Here is a 19,469-nt window from a genome sequence, read left to right as displayed (position 1 = left end):
GTGGGACTGGTCCCGCATTGTTTTGCCTTTTCATCTTCCTTTTTTTTCCTTTCTCCTACCAGATTTTCAGCGTCTTTGTCTTTTAAAGAGGACAGTGTTCTGTCAGAGTCCTGCAGGTGCTCTGGTTGCCTGAGTGGGTTCGTGGATGTGAGTCTTGGTGTATCTGTGGGAGAGGGTGAGCTACGTGCATCCTACTACTCAGCCATCTTGGCCTCCAACCCTCACCAATGATATTTATTGCAGCAAACAGTACAGAACAGAAAAGTTTTTCTTGATGAATATGCATGATTTGCACTAAAATGTCTGTCATTTTTTCTGTATGAGGTCTACTGGTTCTAGAGTCCCTGGCTTGTAATTACAAAGTAAAATCTTCCAATGCCAATACCAAGACCAGACTTTATACTTTTTAAGTGAAACTGTCTTGATTATCAGCAGCCATTTAATAAAGACATTAATTCAAAAGGGAGATTACTTAAAACGTGGGGTAAAAGTTTTACTAAAAGTAATTTGGAAAGTGGTTTAACTCCTTGATGATCACCTGCCCCCAGCACACAGCATTCAAAGCAGACACATTATTTCCCATTGTTGAAGAAAAGAATCACTCTGTGTTCCTTATTGAGTGGCTCCTCTCTCCTATAAACATCATCACCCTGTTTAAAGCTAATATGGAGGAAATGTGGGCAGGAAAGATAGCAGTCTGTCTTGTTATCTTATTTCAAAATACCTGATCCTGGTTTTAGAGAATTTGGGAGCTTTCAAAATCCTTTGAAAGATTGCAGACATATGCCTGTTCAATAGAGACTCCAAGGGACTGGTATCATATATTGTATCTTAGGAAGAGCTATATTTCCCTCTAAATACTACCTTAGCAGCATACCATAAAGTATAACATGCAGTGTTTTCAGATTAATTCAGTTAAAATATTTTTAGCATTCTCTTTGATTTCTTTATTGACCTCTGAGACTTTAGAAGAGTGTTATTTAGTTTACAAATATTTGGGAATTTTCCAGATATCTTTCTTCTGTTGATTTCTAATAAAAAATAGTTATTTAAGTGACTTGAATCTTTTAAAACTTATTGAGAGTTTCATGACCTATAATGTGGTCAACCTTGGAAAATACTTTTTGTGCACTGGAAGAGAATATGTATACTGCTGCTGTTGGGCATAATGTTATATAAATGGTCACAAGTTGTTTAATATTTATGTTCAAGTCTTCTATATTCTAGCTGATTTTCTGTGAACTTCTTTAATCAATCACAGACAGAGGGAGACTGAAATTTGACTATATTTGTGCATTTGTCTATATCTTCTTGTGTTTCTATCAGTTTATGCCAAGTAATTTAAAGCCTTGTTACTAAGTGGATAAACAGTTAGAACTCAGACATCTTCTTGTTGAATTGACTCCTTTACGACTATTAAATTACCTTCTTTGTCTGCAATAAGATTGTTTGTTATGAACTCTGTTTTTCTTGATTTTAATATAGCCACTTCTGCTTTTATTTTGATAGTGTTAACATGGTATATTTATTTCTATCCTCTATTTAACTTAATTTTTCCTGTATTTAAAGTGATTTCATGAAGGTTGTATTTAGTTGCTTTTAAAAATCCAATCTTGTCATTTTTGATCCAATCTGACACTCTCTGCCTTTTATTTAGAGTACTTAGACCATTTACACTTAATGCTAATATTGTTATAACCTGGAGGTTATGCTGGCTTACTAGTGGGCAGAGTCAAGGTTCAGAAAACTCCAATGCTGTTGCCTGTCCACTTCTGGGTGAAGCCAGGTCCTGGGGTTAGTGCTAGTCTCCTGGTAGTCAGAATTGTGTTCTGGAGTCTGGTTTCAGAGCCCTGGGGTCCCAGAGCTGGTTTCAGTTGCTAGAGGGGGGGTGGGCAGCTCCTGACACAGTTGGGCATGGGGTCCAAGGTGTCTTAAAGCTTATGTTGTCATACTAGCAGGCAGGGTCAAGTCCCCACAGGTCCCAGGGCAGGGTCTGGCCTGCTAATTGGCAGGCTGGATCCACAGGCTGCTGGATTGTGGTTTTCTTGAGTATGGTGTCTACCCCTGGTGGGTGAGACTGGTCCAGAGGCTAGAGAAGGTTACCTGGAGTGTAGGGCCAGGGAATTCTGGGGCTGATTTCTGCCCACTGGTGGATGTAGCTGGGTTGTGGGCCCTCTAGTGGTCGGGGCTGTGTCCAGAGGTAGCTGTGGGCTCAGGGAATCTTAAGGCAGTCTGTCTGCTGATGGTTGAGGCTGTGCCTCCACTCATTAGGTGCTTGGTGTGATGTCTCCCAGTACTGGTGCTTATAGGCTACTGGGTGGAGCCAGATCTTGGTATTAATAAGCTAGAAGGAGGATTCCATAATGGTACTTACCAGGACCAGTATCCATAAGGTAGAAGGAGTTTCCAAAAATGGTTGTCAACAGTGTTTATGTTCCCAAGGTGAGCTACGATTGCTTCCTGTCTCTCCAGGAGACTCTCCAATATCAGCAGGTATCTCTGACCAAGACTCCTCTCAAGTTACTGCTTTTGCCCTGTGTCCTGGAGTGTGTGAGATTTGTCTGTGCTCTTTTAGAGTGAAATCTCTATTTCCCCCAGCCCTCTGGGTCTCCTAAAAGTAAGCTCTGGGAAGTTCCTGGCACAGTTGGGCATGGGGCCCAAGATGTCTTGAAGCTTGTGTTGTCATTCTAGCAGGGCTACCAAATGCTCTGGGGGCTCATCTTCCCAATGTAGGACCCCCGGGCTGGGAACTGAAAATATTCCACAAAAGCCTTGGTGAAATAGTGAAAGAAATAAAGATCTAGATTGTTAAAGCAAAATTGATTAAAACCAAATTTTCAACTTTCTGAATTTTTTCTTACATTTTTTCAATATAAAATATCTCACTGAATTAACAATATCTCACTTGTGAAGCACTAATCACTATCAAAAATTCATAGGAGAAGAGAGACTTTCAAAGGATGATATTACTAAGCACAATGATAATCAACTGACCATATGGGTTATAAAATTTTCTTAGTCAATACTGTCAAATAGTTGTTGGTAATAAGGTATTAAAAACACTTGGCTCACCATTTCTTTATAAAGGTAAGGTTTACAGTATTCTATTTTGCACTTTGAAAATACTTCCATTATACAACAGGCTGCTGCACTCAATGTGTCAATCATGTAAAATCATGTATAAAAGATACTAAAATAACTGATTACCTCTGGGATACCCTGTATTATTCATATAAGTCTGCTTGAATATAGAGAAAATATGAATTTCTTTTAACCAGAAATAATTTTGCAATCCACTCTTATTTAGACAGATAGTATGAAATAATTGTCTTCTTTATGACTAAATTTTGTCAAACTAAATTTAAAACTTATTCCAACAAATTTGACATTTCACACTGCTGTGAAGAAAGCATGTAAAATGAGTCCATGTTTTAAAACAGCAGGGTAGCTTCCAGTGCAACAATTAACTGGTAACATATGCCACTGCTGCCAAGAGGATTTTTAATCCCGTTAAACATTAATGTAGCATTTTTGCTTCTGTCACAATAAGGCAGCCATCTGTGTTTGAACCTGCTGGGAAACTAGGGATGTGTTTACAGAAGAAAAAGAGACAAAGAAAGTCAAATAGGCAAGAAATTCACGTTTATAGAGCTGGCATCTTAAGTCAAAATCTTTAAAAATTATTATTTAAGGAGTTTGATGGCTATGCGAAGGTTTGATCTGCAGCTGCTCAACTGCAGAAATTGTTTGTTTTTTTTTTTATTTTTACCTAAATAAGTAGTCTTTGTACTAAAGAGCTCTTATTCATCCATCAATCTCTGAAGAGTAAAAATAATGCAATTTAGTCTGGAAACATTTGTTAATATTTTATAAAACAAGATCTGCAGTGCTTCCTTAGCACTGACATATTTGGAAGAAGGTAGTGGGAGTGCTTTGAAAGCTGCTAAAATTCAAATGCAGTACAACCACGTTTTAGAGACTTCTTAGAAAAGTCAATGATCCAAAATATGTGGAGGAAAATGTTGTAGCTGACAGTCAACAATGTTTGCTAGTCACAAATGGTCACTTGAGCCCTAGAATGCTGAAATGGTAGTTTGGGAATTGTTACTAATCTGTGTGCACTATGTAAGGAATGAGGAAGTGCCTTCATATATTTCACTGAATTTATTTCACTTCAGTAAAAGTCAGTGTGCTGTACTGAAAGAAATACTGTGCAAAGTCAGAAAGTTATAAAACCTAGGTTCTAGGACTTAGCTTCTCCATCATATGAAAATATAAAATAATTTAATTACCCTGAGCCTATTTCTGTAGTTACAAAAGGAAAGCAATAAAGTAAATGATTGGTTTCAAACTTTTTTTTTCATTAGTTGAATTATTCAACCAATAATTCATACAGGAGCACAACGTGTAAAATTCATAAAGGGTGAGGTGCTTTTATGAAACGAAATGATTGGGCCCAGAAGCTTCTTCACCTCAGAGTACAAGAGGAAGCAGTTAGAAAACACATCGAGTTGATTGGAAAAAGCACACATTAGTGAAAGAAAAAGTAGTTAATTTGCTGAGAAATATGTGTTTGATCATGAGTTCATTGAAAAGCACAACTACTATTAGTGGAGTAAAGAAGCATAGTACAAATTCCAAGAGGAAAAAAATAATGAAAAGGAAAATTGATTAAAGCCTGAAAATAAATATGAAAAGAAGAAAATAAAAAGCAATACAAAATTAATAACAAAATGTATAAGAATAAAAATTCAAGACAGGAATAGCATGGAGATATTGTGGGTTAGGATCCAGACCATCACACACATTTTTTTTTTGGTTTTCTGGTACATATAAAAGTTATGTTTACACTATACTATGGTCTATTGAAAGTGCACTGGAAAGTACAAATCTTAATTAAAAATAAATCTGTTGGGGAAAATGGTGCAAATGAGCTTACTCAAAGCAAGATTGCCACAAACTTTAATTTGCAAGAAATACAATACCTGTGAAGTGCAATAAAGTGAAGTCCAATAAAATGAGGTCTGTCTGTACTCTTCAGAGTAGAATAACTGACACAAGAATCTCCACAAATCATCTACAATGTCCATTATATGAAATAATGAAATATGGCAATCTCCATGAAAATGTGACTTATGTTTAAAAGAAATAAACAATAGATCTTCTGCCCATTTTTGGATTGGGTTATTTGTTTTTTTCTTATTAGACCTAAACAAGCAATTCTCCAAGGAAAAACTACAAATGATCAACAGGCACATGAATCATTCTAAGTGAAGTAAGCCAGAAAAAGAAAGAAAAATACCATATGAGATCACTCATATGTGGAATCTAAAAAACAAAACAAAACAAAACAAAACATAAATACAAAACAGAAACAGATTCATAGACATAGAATACAAACTTGTGGTTGCCAAGGGGGTGGGGGGTGGGAAAGGATAGACTAGGAGTTCAAAATTTGTAGATACTGACAGGCATATGTAGAATAGATGAGCAAGATTATACTGTATAGCACAGGGAAATATATACAAGACCTTGTGGTAGCTCACAGTGAAAAAAAATGTGACAATGAATATATATATGTTCATGTATAACTGAAAAATTGTGCTCTACACTGGAATTTGACACAACATTGTAAAATTACTATAACTCAATAACAAATTTTTAAAATCCCCCCCAAAAAACATGGAAGCACTGGAATATAAAAAGCAAATATTAACAGAACTAAAGAGAACAATTGCAATACAATAATAGTAAGGGACTTCAATATCCCACTTTTAGCAATGGGTAGGTTATCTAGACAGAACATCATGAAGGGAATTTTAACCTTAAACTGTATGTTAGAACAGATGGAACGAGTAGGTATATAAAGAACATTCCATCTAATAGCAGAAGAATACACATTATTTTCAAGCATACACAAGACAATCTCCAGGATAGATCATATGTTATGTCACAATAAAAATTTTATTAAATTTAAGAAGGTTGATACTTTATCAAGAATCTATTTTAACCAAAATAGTATGAAACTAGAAATTAAATAATTGCAAGAAGAAAATTGGAAAAATTACAGACATGTGGAGATAAAACAAGCTCCAGAGCAATCAATGGGCCAGAGAAGAGATAAAAAATGAAATCAGAAAATATCTTGAGAAAACTGAAAATAAAAATACAGCATACCAAAGATTATGGGATGCAGCAAAACCAATTCTAAAGAAGGAAGTTTATAGACATAAGTGTCTATGATAAGAGAAAAGAAAGCTCTTAAAAAACAATGTAACTTTACAACTAGATGAACTAGGAAAAAAGTCCAAAGTTAACAGAAGGACAGAAATCACAAAGATTAGAGTGGAAATAATGAAATAGAGATGAAAAAGGCAATAGAAAAAATCAATGAACCAAGAGCTGCTTTTTGTAAAGATGAAGAAAATTGACAAATTGACAAAATTTTTCTAGACTGAGGAAAAAAGAAAACTCAAAGTCAAGGAATACATTACAGCTGATACCAATAAAATCCAAAGGCTCATAAGATACTACAATAAACAAGTATACACCAATTATACATCAATAAATGAGATAACCTAGTAAAAATGGATAATTCCTGGAAATCTAAAACCTATTGAGACTAAACTATAAAGAAATAGAAAATCTGAATAGACCAATTTCTAGAAAGAGATTGAATCAGTAACCCAAAGACTCCCAACAAAGAAAATCCAGGGCCAGATGCCATCACATGTCAGTTTTATCACATGTTTAAAGAATTAGTGTCAATCCTTATCAAACACTTCCAAAAAATAGAAAATAAGGAACTCTTTCAAACTCATTTTATTAGACCATCATTACCCTGACTTAAAAGCCTGATAAGCCCACTACAAGAGAGAAAATTATATGTCCATATACTTGATGAATATAGGTGCAAAAAATCATCATAAAAATGTCAGCAAACTAAATTCAGCAGTACATTAAAAGAATCATAATACACCTTAATCAAGTGAGATTGATTTCTGGGAAGCAAGAATGGTTCAACATATGCAAATCAGTATGTGCTATATCACAATAAAACAATAAAGAAAAAAATCATGTGATCATCTCAACAGTTGCAGAAAAGGCATTTGATAAAATTCAAAATATTACCATCATAAAAACCCTCAAAAATTGTGTATAGAAGGAACATATCTGAATATAATAAAATTTCTAAATGACAATGCCACAGCCTGCATCACTCTCAGTGGTAAAAAAAAAAAAAAAAAAAAAAAAAAAAAAGCTTTTTCTGTAAGATCAGGAACAAGAGACAAAGATGTCCACTCTTATACCACTTTTATTCAACATAATACTGAAAAACTTAGCCAGAGTAGTTGGGCAATAAAAAGAAATAAAAGGCAGCCAAATCAGAAAGAAGTAAAATTGTATTTGTTTGCATATGACATGACATTATATATATTGAAAACACTAAAGACTCCACCAAAAATCTGTTAGACTTAATAAATTCAGAAGTATTGTAAGATACAAAACCAACATACAAAAATCATTTGTGTCTCTATGCACTAAAAAATTAATAAACATAAACCTTAATTAAATAGAGTCAGGAGACCAGAAAGGGAGCTCTCATATCTTATGCTGGTTGCAGAGCCCAACAAGAAGGAAGACTTCCTCTTTCCTGGCAAGAGCTCAGCCAATGAAAGACTGTCACAACTCAACCAATGAAAGCCACTATACATAAACCTCTCAATTCCTTCAATGGACTCTGTGTTTACTATAGGCCTGTCAACTTCCTTTCCCTCTTTTTAAAAGAGTCCTCCTTTCCTTGCTGCAGGTGAACTTGCACATGGATCACCATGGTTGCAGACCCTGGTTTGCAATTTTTTGCTGATATCAAGTAAATTCACTCTTGCTAGAGAAATAACTGGCAACCTACTTGTTTTAAGTCAACAACACTAACAACAAACTATCTGTAAAGACATAAAGAAAACAATTCCATATACAATATTATCAAAAGGAATGAAATACTAAGAATAAATTTAAACAAGGAATTGAAAGACCTATAAAATGCAAATAATAAGCCATTGATGAAAAATTGAGGAAGACACATATAATGGAAAAATAGTTCATGTTTATGGATTGAAAAAACTAATATTGTTAAAATCTCCATACTTTTCAAAATGATCAATAAATTCAGTGCAATCTGTCAAAATTCCAATGATGTTGGCATTGAATGTGAATGGCATTTAAAAATATTTTCCCAGTATCTGCTAATTGCATTTTTATGCACTCACTCATTAGAATTCATTATAACTAATATCATAGTGTCCACACAAATCATAAACAGAAATTTTTATATAAATCCTGTAAAATATATTTAAATTTGTTAATGCTTTCAGTTGTTTGGGTGTTTAATGTATGTGATGGTACAGCCTTGTGTGTGTGTGTGTGTGTGTGTGTGTGTGTGTGTGTGTATCCATACACATTAGATTATGAATACAATAAAAAAAAATCACAAAATTTTATGAAATCACAAAAGACCCTGAATAGCCAAAGAAATTCTGAGAAACAAGAACAAAGCTGGTGACATCACACTTCCTGATTTCAAAATATATTACAAAACTATAGGAATTAGCACAATATGGTATTAGGATTAAAAAAGACACATGGATTAATGGAAGAGAATAGAAAGCCCTGAGATAAACCCATGCAAAGATGATCAATGAATTTTCAACAAAAGAACCAAGAACAAACAAAAGGAAAAGAACAGTCTTTCCAATAAATGGTGTTGGGAAATTTGTATATTAACATGTAAAAGAATGAAATTGGAACTCAGTGTTACACACTCAAAAATTAACTCAAAATGGACAAAAGACTTAGACATAAAACAAGAAACCAGAAAACACTTAGAAGACTATACAAGAACTAAGCTCCTAGCATTAGTCTTTGCAATTTTTTTTTGAATTTGCCAACCATAGGAAAGGTGACAAAAGTAAAAATTAGCAAGTGTAACTACAACAAACTTAAAAACTTTTGCATAGCAAAGGAAACCATCAACAAAATGAAAAGGAAATCTATGGAATGGGAAAATTTTAAGCCACAAATATGATAAGGAGTTAATATCAAAATATACAGTGAGCAGGTTCAACTCAATAGCAAAATAACTATCAACCTGATTAAAAATGAACAAAGAAGCTAAATAGATATTTTTACAGAGAAGATATGCAAATGGTCAACAGGCACATGGAAAGGTGTTCAACATTGCTAGTCATTAAGGGAATGCAAATCAAAACCACAAGGAGATATCACCTCATAGTAGTAAGGATGTCTATTATCAAAAAGGTAAGAGATTACAAATGCTGGCGAATATGTGGAGAAAAGGGAATGCTCTTTGTGTTCCTCCTTGTACACTCTTGGGAGGAATGTAAACTGATACACCCACTATTGAAAACACTGTGGAGGTTCCTCAAAGAATTAAAAATAGAATTAAAATATGATCCAGAAATCCCACGTTAGTGTATATATTCAAAAGAGCAGATAGAGAGTGATCTTTATCAAGTAACATTATTATGGGCAGTTGGAGCTTAATCCTTCTGGAGAGCTCTTAAAGACTGTAGAATATCCATTTCAGATTTTATCCCACTTAAGAAGTGAGGGGTTGCTTTGTATTTGTGTAGGACAGTTAATTCCTTTGGCAATGAGATGCAGATGCTGATAGTTGGAAGTCAGACTGAAGTTCATTGAAATGGTAAGACCTGAGGGCATATGGGTTGGGTGTTTATATTGTCTATTACAGTATCTAAAATTTCACCCTCTACACACACACACACACACACACACACACACACACAAACACACACTATACCCTTAATTTTTTGTATTTTTTCCTTGTCATTTTATCACAATAAAATTAGTTATTAATCTTCTTTATTGTTTGTCCATCCTCTCTGGAATGCAAGCTCCTTTAGAGCAGAAATATTTCCTACTTTTTTCTCTGCTGTACCTCTCATGTTTAGGAATGTGCCTGACACCTATTAAGCCCTTAATAAACATTGGTTTAATGAATGAACACATGCATTGCTGTTGTTGAAATTTCTGAGTGAACTTGTTATAGAACTGAAGGAAACAACTCATAATCTGATAGAGAAGAGTGAAGAACAGATGTGTTTTAGTGATGCCTCAAATTCCATGATTTGCTCTGACTCTTCAATTAGTGAGAATATTAGCTCTGGCACCTGTCAGTGCAAAACACCTGGTTCTATACCTCAAGCCTGGAAGCCCTTCAGTGGGAAAGGTCAATTATATGGAAGAACACTGAAGCTACAGATAAAGGGCTTCTTGTGAAGTTAATGAATCTTAAATTTTGTATTGTACTCTGGTGGTGGTGTTCTGGCTCTGAAACCAGATTGAAGTGTTGTCAAATTCCAACTCTACTACTTAATGATTAAGTGACTAAGAGATTGGGCTCTTGATCTCTAGCAGTTCCTCATCATAATAGGAAACAATATTGGTACTTTTCAGTTTTTAACAAGGATTTCATATCATGCTGCTATCAGTCTTATGTTAGGTTCTGGAGAAGAATTATCACTTTATGAATATTAAACTGCTAATGTTCAGATAGATATACACAGTTACAGGAACCTTTTGGATATATACTTAGCATATGTGGGCAGACTAAACACCATGTTTACAGACAGAAAGTTTACAGAGTAGAAATTTTAATTAGTTAGACAATAATGAAAATATGCAGCTATTCATTCAATTGTATAAATTAATTCTTCCTGAATATTTTAGTTACTTTGTTTATTTGAAGCAGTAATAGGCAAACTTTCTCTGCAAAAGGCAAGAGAGTAAATTTTTTTTAATTTTAAAAATTATTTATTTATTTATTTTAATTTTGGCAGGTGGAGGGAGGTAATTAGGTTTATTTATTTTTGGAGGAGGTACTGGGGATTGAACCCAGGACCCTGCGCATGCTAAGCATGTGCTCTACCACTTGAACTATACCTTCCCCATGAGAGTAAATGTTTTAGAATTTGAAAGACATGAGGTCTCTGTCACCACTAGTCAACTTTGCTGTTGTAGGGTGAAAACAGTCATACACAGTACATAAAGGAATGAGTGAAACTGTGTTCCAATAAAACTGCATTCCAAAACAGATGACTGGACATATTTGTTTCATAGCACTTAGTTTTCCAACCTCTAGCATATAGTATATATGCCTAAAAATTCAACCTAAGTAGAAAATTACAGTAAAGGTATTTTTCAGAAATACCTCTTTACATAAGAAAACTATAATTCTGTAACTTATAAATTTTCCTCCCATGACTAAAAACTCATATTATTGAAGTCATAATAATAAATACATTCAAAAATATTATTTGATAAATAACTGTGAAAATACATTGCATTCAAAATAAAAATAGGAAACACAGCAACTAAGAGATAATACTGCATAGTAACAGATGTTTCATATGGAAAGTCACTTGAATCAGTGCAATGGGAAGCAGAATTAAAAGACATCTGGAAAATTTCTTAATGGTCTATATTTAGAGAAGTGAACTGCCTCTCTTCTTGCTCCTTTGAATCTTTCTACTAAATCATTGCACTTTCTTTTATAATTAAAAATATCATTTAAGTGCCAAGTCTATATCCACATACCATAGAACACCTTACTTAAGATGTGATAAAAAAGTGATATATATGTCACTACAGAATGGAAAGTATGGAGGAAAAAACCTCACCTCATATAACAGTTTGGAAGAGTCCAGAAAAGTTCTGTTTGCCTAAAAATCCATATCAGAGTCATTACTTTTAAGAGAGTAGTCTCTGTTAATGTTAAATACTCTAAGAGGAATTTTATGTTATTGTCAATCAGTTGTGCTTTGGTATCATTAATGTACCAATACCTTTCTAATTAACAACTGGCTAAGAACAGTGTAAGTTCTTAGGAAATAAATGAAGTATGGTAAGAATACAGAGAATGAACCAGAACACTTCTGTTTTTCTTTCATTCCTAATAGTAGAAAACCCAATCCAAAAATGGGCAGAATACCTAAACAAGCAATTCTCCAATGAAGACTAGGCACATGGGAAAATGCTCAATATCACTAATTATCAGAGAAATGCAAATCAAAACTACAATGAGGTATCACCTCATACCAGTCAGAATGGCCATCATTCAAAAATCCACAAATGACAAATGTTGGATAGGCTGTGGAGAAAGGGGAACCCTCCTACACTGCTGGTGGGAATGCAGTTTGGTGCAGCCACTGTGGAAAACAGTATGGAGATTCCTCAAAAGACTAGGAATAGACTTGCCATATGATCCAGGAATCCTGCTCCTGGGCATATATCCAGAGGGAAACTTAATTCAAAAAGATACATGCATTGTTCATAGCAGCACTGTTTACAATAGCCAAAATATGGAAGCAACCTAAATGCCCATCAACAGAGGAATGGATAAAGAAGCTGTGCTATAATTATACAATGGAATACTACTCAGCCATAAAAAAGAATAAAATCATGCCATTTGCAACAGCATAGATGGACCTAGAGATCATCATTCTAAGTGAAGTAAGCCATAAAGAGAAAGAAAAATACCATATGATATCACTTATATGTGGAATCTTAAAAAAAAAAGACAAATGAAGTTACTTGTAAAACAGAAACAGACTCACAGACATAGAAAACAAACTTTTGGTTACTGGGAGGGAAGGGATAAATTGGGAGTTCAAGATTTGCAGATACTAACTAATATATACAAAATAGATAAACAACAATTTTATACTGTATAACACAGGGAACTATATTCAATACCTTGTGGTAACATATAATAAAAAAGAATATGAAGACAAATATATGTATGTTCTTATATGACTGAAGTATTGTGCTGTACACCAAAATTGACACACCATTGTAAACTGACTATACTTCAATAAAAAAATATATATATGTAAAATAGTAGAGCTTCTTAGATCTCACTCCACTCCCAGATTTATCATTTCATTATATCAGTAATTTTTCAATGAGTGGGCAGCAGCATCTCTTAGAAAGTTTGTTAAAGGGTATTCTGATACATGTAAGAATTAAGAATTACTGTTTCAAGACCTTCCATGAAAGTATCTTCTTACTTGAGGGTCATTTCTTTATCTTAGAGATATGGTTAATAACTAAGGGCAGAAAAAAAAGGAGTCAACTAATATCTGATGTAGGTGCTCATTTTGCCGCAGAAGTAGTTGGCATTTAGGATATTCCAGCCCAATAATTGAAACCCCTCTTCTTGAGCCCACTTTTTCACTCAGAAGTAAATCCTCTAGGGTTTTTTCATTAGCATATTAAAATAAAATACAATTGTCCCCCCTTATTCATGGGAGATACATTCCAAGACTTAATGGATGTCTGAAACCATGGATAGTACCAAATCCTATTATACACTATGTTGTTTCCTATACATACATACCTATGATACAGTTTAATTTATAAACTAGGTACAGTAAGATATTAAAAATAATAACAAATAATAAAATAGGATAACTCTAATGATATACTGTAGTAAAAGTTATGTGAATGTGGTCCCTTGCTCTCAAAATATGTTATTGTACTGTATTCACCCTTCTTTTTCTTGTGATGACATGAGATGATAAATTGCCTACATGATGAGATGAGGTGAGGTGAATGACATAGGCATTGTGAAGTAGTGTTAGGCTACTATTGTCCTTCTAATGATACATCAGGAGGATCATTTGCCTTGGGTGATGTTGGATCATCTAGCTACAATGATGTGGATGATTGGATGTCAGGAGCAGACAATGTGGATAGTTGAGGATCCCAGGCAGGAAGGAGTGGGGCAGTGTGAGATTTTATCACATTACTTAGAACAGCATGCAATTTAAAACTTGTGAGTTGTTTATTTCTGGAATTTCCCACTTAATATCTTTGAACCATAGGGAACTAAAACTGTGGAAAGTTAAACTTCAGATAAGGAAGGACCACTGTATGTACATGTACATTAAGATTAAGATGTATATTGTTTACTTCACAATCTTAGCAAAAGTTAGTTCAGACTTTGGCTAATTGATTTATTGCAAATGTTATAAATCGTATGTATAGCCTTAGTTTTTTTTAGAATGTACCATATATTTGTATGGCTTTTGGAGATGAGCAGCTGAGTATTTTGCTGGTCACAGATATGGTGAAAATATAGGAAAACTGAAGAAGGCAAGAATCCATAGTAATGGGAACTTTTTCATTTCAAAATGATAGATCTGGTTCTGGTTTAATCAGTTTAAGCTCTGACAAAGTCCAGGAATATCTCACTTTAGAAATTGCTTGATCCAGTTTCTCAAACGTGTGATGAATTATTTCTCTCTTCATTTCAAAGCTACCTTGTCCATTGTACTAGCTTCACTCTCAGGCTGACTCTTTGCACAAAATGACATCATGTCCCCTAGTATCTCCAGACATATTTTACTAGCTCAGGGGACCACTGGAAACTGAACTTACTCTTTGCAGTAATTCAAGCAGATATTACATAATTAATTATTATGAGATAAACTTGAATCATGCACTTATCCCAGGTTCAGTTATCGTGCCAAAAGTATAGAATATGAATACTGGCTAGGTCTGGTTCATGTGCTACACTTGTATCTAGAGAGATCAATAATAATAGTTAAAACTACATTGACAGGAACTATATGTTAATTAATCACTGTCCTATAATCTTTACATATTTTGACTAATTTAATCCTTATAACAAACTTATGGAGAGTGGGAAAGTATTATTATTCCCATTTTATAGGGATAATAAATTAATACATAGAGAGATTAAATGACTTGTCTATAGTTACATAGCTGTGAAGTGGTAAGGCAAGAATTTGAACCCAGGAAGTGTTGAAACAAAGTTAGACCTTAACCAGTACACTATACGGGAGAGGTGGATGAATGGCCATGACAAAATTAGCCTGTTGTTACTAAAAGAAGGGTCAACGAAAGGTGAGGAAGAATAAATTATATCCAATCTATGGAATAGTGAAAGAAAAGCATTAAAACTAGTGATTCAGTGCCAAAGATGAAGCAGAATTTTTTTCTAGGCTAGCAGGAAATGCTTTGGTTCACAGAAAATACCTGTCTGTACTTTTGGCATTTACTTTCTTTTGCAGATTGTTTCCTGAAACAATTCTTTGCCTTTCTGTTTTAAAATAAATTTTATTTAATCTACCTTAATATCCACCATTCATACCACATACATATATTCCATTTTAATCAAAGGGATACTTTCTCTTTCACTGTAAAGAATAGTGGGTAAATACCACAAAGATTTTGTTGGAACCAAGTAGTTCATGGACAGTTGCCTTCTGGGAATCATTTGAGTTCTATTTCTTAGGTTATTAATTAAAATCTATTGTTTTGTCACAGGTGTGTGTGTTTATCTCCAGGATTCTTTCCTTGTAGAGAAATGGTGCCAAGAAAGTTAAATTGGAAAATAATTCCATCCAAATTTTTTCTAATTATTATCAATCAGAAACAGGAAATACAGCAACAGTGGATATATTATTTTAGAAAACAATCCACTGAAAGAGAATTTTAGCACAACTTCCTGAATACTTCCTATCAATTCACTTCCCACCCCTCAACACACATAAAGACATTCACTCATTTATTTATGTCTATTTATTATTTTTCCTTTTATATATTGTGTAAAAAACTTTCCTCTCAACCACTAAGAGAAAAATATCTTTGGCATTCAGACATGCATTTGGCATTTTAAAAGTCTCCAGATCCAAAGAGCTAGCAAATAGAAAGCCAGAGTAGAACAGTTCCTTTCAATTTGGGCAGAATCTCTCAGACTTAGAATCTAGAAGATGGCAGTTGCTTAAGATTATCTCTCATTAGGCAGTAAAAAAAAAAATGCAGTTTTTACTGGAGAGGAAAATTAGACTCAAGTTAATCACTTAAGTTGTAATATGTTCAATTTCAATGATTCTATTCTTAAAAAAAATGCCTCAAATTTTTCTTGCTTTATCAAGCAATTCACTTTTAAACTCTCCTGCAAAGATGGGGCATCAGAAACTTTGTGCCTACAAAACCATGTTTTGAGCAGTTCTCAGTACTCATTGAGAAAGAAGAACAATTTCTCAAGCAGCTTAATACTATCCCATTTCCTCTTGTACTCTGAAGTATACTGCAAAGATTTTGAAGTTAAGGGTATATTTATTTATCTTTACTCCCTGGGGGCATAACATACAGCCTAGTAAATAGTAGTCACTTAAATAAATACTTGAATGAATCAAATAATAAAAACAGAAGAAGATCATCTACTCTAAATGGTTACAAAGATTCATACAATTTATACGTTAATAATTAGGAAACTGATAGTATTGTGGCAGAAACTGAGGTTACTCTTTGTTTTCAACTGACAGATTTTTCTCATTGCAATGGTTTGGTTTTCTAACTTTCTGGCACTTTATTTATTTTTAGGATTTTTTAAAATTGAAATATAGTCAGTTAACAATGTTGTGTCAATTTCTGGACTACAGAATAATGTTTCAATCATACATATACATACATATATTCATTTTCATATTCTCTTTCATTATAGGTTACTGGTACTATAAATAAGGTATTTTATTTATCACTATTTATGGATATAAAATACCAAAGTTGAGGAGGGACATTTATTACCCTGCCTGAAAAATTTCAGAGAAGGGAGATAACTTTTACTTTGTTTCACAATAGAGATGAGTATTTGAGTGAAACTTTCAGCCTCTCTCTCTCCCTCACTTACTTCTCCCTGTGAAAGGAGAAGAAATGTGTGCAATCTGGAACAAAAACATGTATTAGGATATACAGAATTTCTATACTGAAAAGTCAATGTATTCTACCCTTGACTCTCTTGTCCTCTTTGTTCTATGGGTGACTGGATTTGTCAGGTGGGTGACCTTTCATGCAGCTGCTCTGCAGATTCTAGTCTCTTTATAGATAGTTGTGGGAATCACTAATTGGCCTCAGGCCTAAAGATATCCTCTAACACTCTTTTTTGGAATAATAAAAGTGATATATTGATCCTCATCTGGCTCTATCTCTCCTTTCTCAGATGACTGGAATTCAGAAAGGATGTGAAAAACAAGTGATTGGTAACCCAAATTTTCAACAGTACTAAGAATATTTAAATTTTGAAACTTGAACAAATACTATAGAGTAATGATAACTGTTATTTTTTACAATTAACTAATCATTTGGGTTTGATAATTTTCTAACCAGAAATATTTAAAAAATATTCTAACAGTATAGTTTGTATTCTTTCAAGATTCAAAAGGTACTTCAGGAGGTGACATCTTGCAAATGATAGAGTAAGGACTTCCTCAAATTCTTTTCCATAAAAGCACTGAGAAAACTGGCAAAAAAATCAGAATTAGCTTAATGAGAATACTAGAAATTAACCAATTTCCAATTAACTAATTGGAGCATTCTGGAAAACATTTATTCAAGAAAAAAATTAATTTTGATAAGAACAGCAGCCTATGTGGTGTTTTAACTTTCCTTATTTTCATTGTCTTTTCTCCAGCTCCACAGTGATCTTGAAAAACAGCACACAAATATGGTATAAAACCAGCAGCTTGGTAGCCACTGGAGAGAGCTAGAGTAAAGCCTCATTCTCAGAAAATTATCATCATTTGCCCTGTCAGGTGTCGCCCTGGAAGATACCACTTTCAAGGCTGTCTTTATTTTATCTGAGTTGGAGAGTGCCATTCAAAGTATGTTTATCCCTATCATTGAAGGTAAGTAAAGAAATAATAAGTTAGAATGACTCAAGGACAGATTAGAAACAAAAATAAGCTGATAGAAATATGAAGAACACGAATCCATTTTCTCCTTTTTTTGGTTGGGACTTTATTTTGTTGGAGGAAGTTTTAGTTTTACAAAAAAAAATTAAGACACAAGTACAGAGATGTCCTACCTACTCCCTTTGCTCCCTCTCCCCAAATATCCCCTCTTGTTAACATCTTGCATTGTGTGGCACATTTGTTACAGTTGATAACCCAATATTGATACATTATTAACTAAAGTCCATAGTTTATAGTAGAGTTCACTCTTGGTGTTGTATGTTGTATGGGTTTGTACAAATGTATAATGACATATATCCACCATTACAATATCATATGGAATAGTAATTTCACAGCCCTAAAAATTCCCTGAGGCCAGTTAGTGATTCCCTAAAAATTCACAGCCTTAAAACTCTACTCATTCCTCCCTCCCTCCCTCCTTCCCTCCCTCATGTAGAACCCCTGACAACCATGGATATTTTTACTGTTGCCATGTTTTTGCCTTTTCCAGAATGTTATACAGTTGGAATCATATAGAATGTAGGCTTTTAATATTGCCTTCTTTCACTTAGCAATATGCATTTAAGTTTCCTCTATGTCCTTTTCTAGCTTGATAGCTCATTAGTTTTTATTAATGAATAATATTCCATTATATAAATATATCATAGTTTGTTTATCCATCTACCTTAAAGGATATCTTGGTTGGTTCCAAGTTTTGGCAATTACAAATAAAAGTGCTTTAAACATTTGTGTGCAGGTTTTTGTATGGATTCAAGTTTTCATTTCATTTGGGTAAATTCCAAGGAGCATTATTGCTGGATTGAATGGTAAGAATATGTTTAGTTTTGTAAGGAATTGCCTGTGATAGCTAGTTTTTGTGTCAACTTGATGGGCCACAGGGTGTTCAGATATTTGGTCAAACATTATTCTAGGTGTGTCTATAAGGGTGTTTCTGGATGAACTTAACATTTGATTCTGTAAATTGAGTAAATCAGATTGTACTCCTTAATGTGGGTGGGTCTCACCCCATTAGTTGAAGGCCTGAATAGAACAAAAATGCTGAATAAGGGGAAACTTCCTACCTAACTGTCTTCAAGCTGTGACATAAGTTTTTTTTCTTTCCTTCAGACGTGAATTGAACTATGAGCTTTTCCTGGATCTTGAGACTGCCAACCTTCAGAATGGAACTATACCATCAGGTATCCTTAGCCTTGGATTGGAACTTATCACAGATTCTCCTGGGTCTCCAGCTTGCTGAGTACAGATCTTAGAACTTCTCAGCCTCTATAATTGTATAATCTAATTCCTTATTATAAATCTATTATATGATATATATATATAAGACTTAAGATATAATATATACTATAAATCTATCATATATAAGTGAATATATCACACACACACACACAAACACACATCCTGTTCTATTAGATGTTTTTCTATTTCTTTGGAGAACTCTAATGCACTGCCAATAAGATGGCCAAATCTTTTGCCCAAATTTAAACTGTTTTTTAATTCATATGGATTAAGTGTTCTTTTTACATCTTGGATATCAGTCCCTAACAAATATGTGATTTGCAATTTTTTTTCTAGTCTGTTGCTTGTAGTTTTAATCTCTGAACGACATCATTCACAGAACAGAAGTTTTTACTCTTATTGAACTCCAAC

The sequence above is a fragment of the Camelus dromedarius genome, chromosome X (assembly GCF_036321535.1).
Source record: "Camelus dromedarius isolate mCamDro1 chromosome X, mCamDro1.pat, whole genome shotgun sequence".
Classification (NCBI taxonomy): domain Eukaryota; kingdom Metazoa; phylum Chordata; class Mammalia; order Artiodactyla; family Camelidae; genus Camelus; species Camelus dromedarius.
This window is presented reverse-complemented; position numbering follows the sequence as displayed.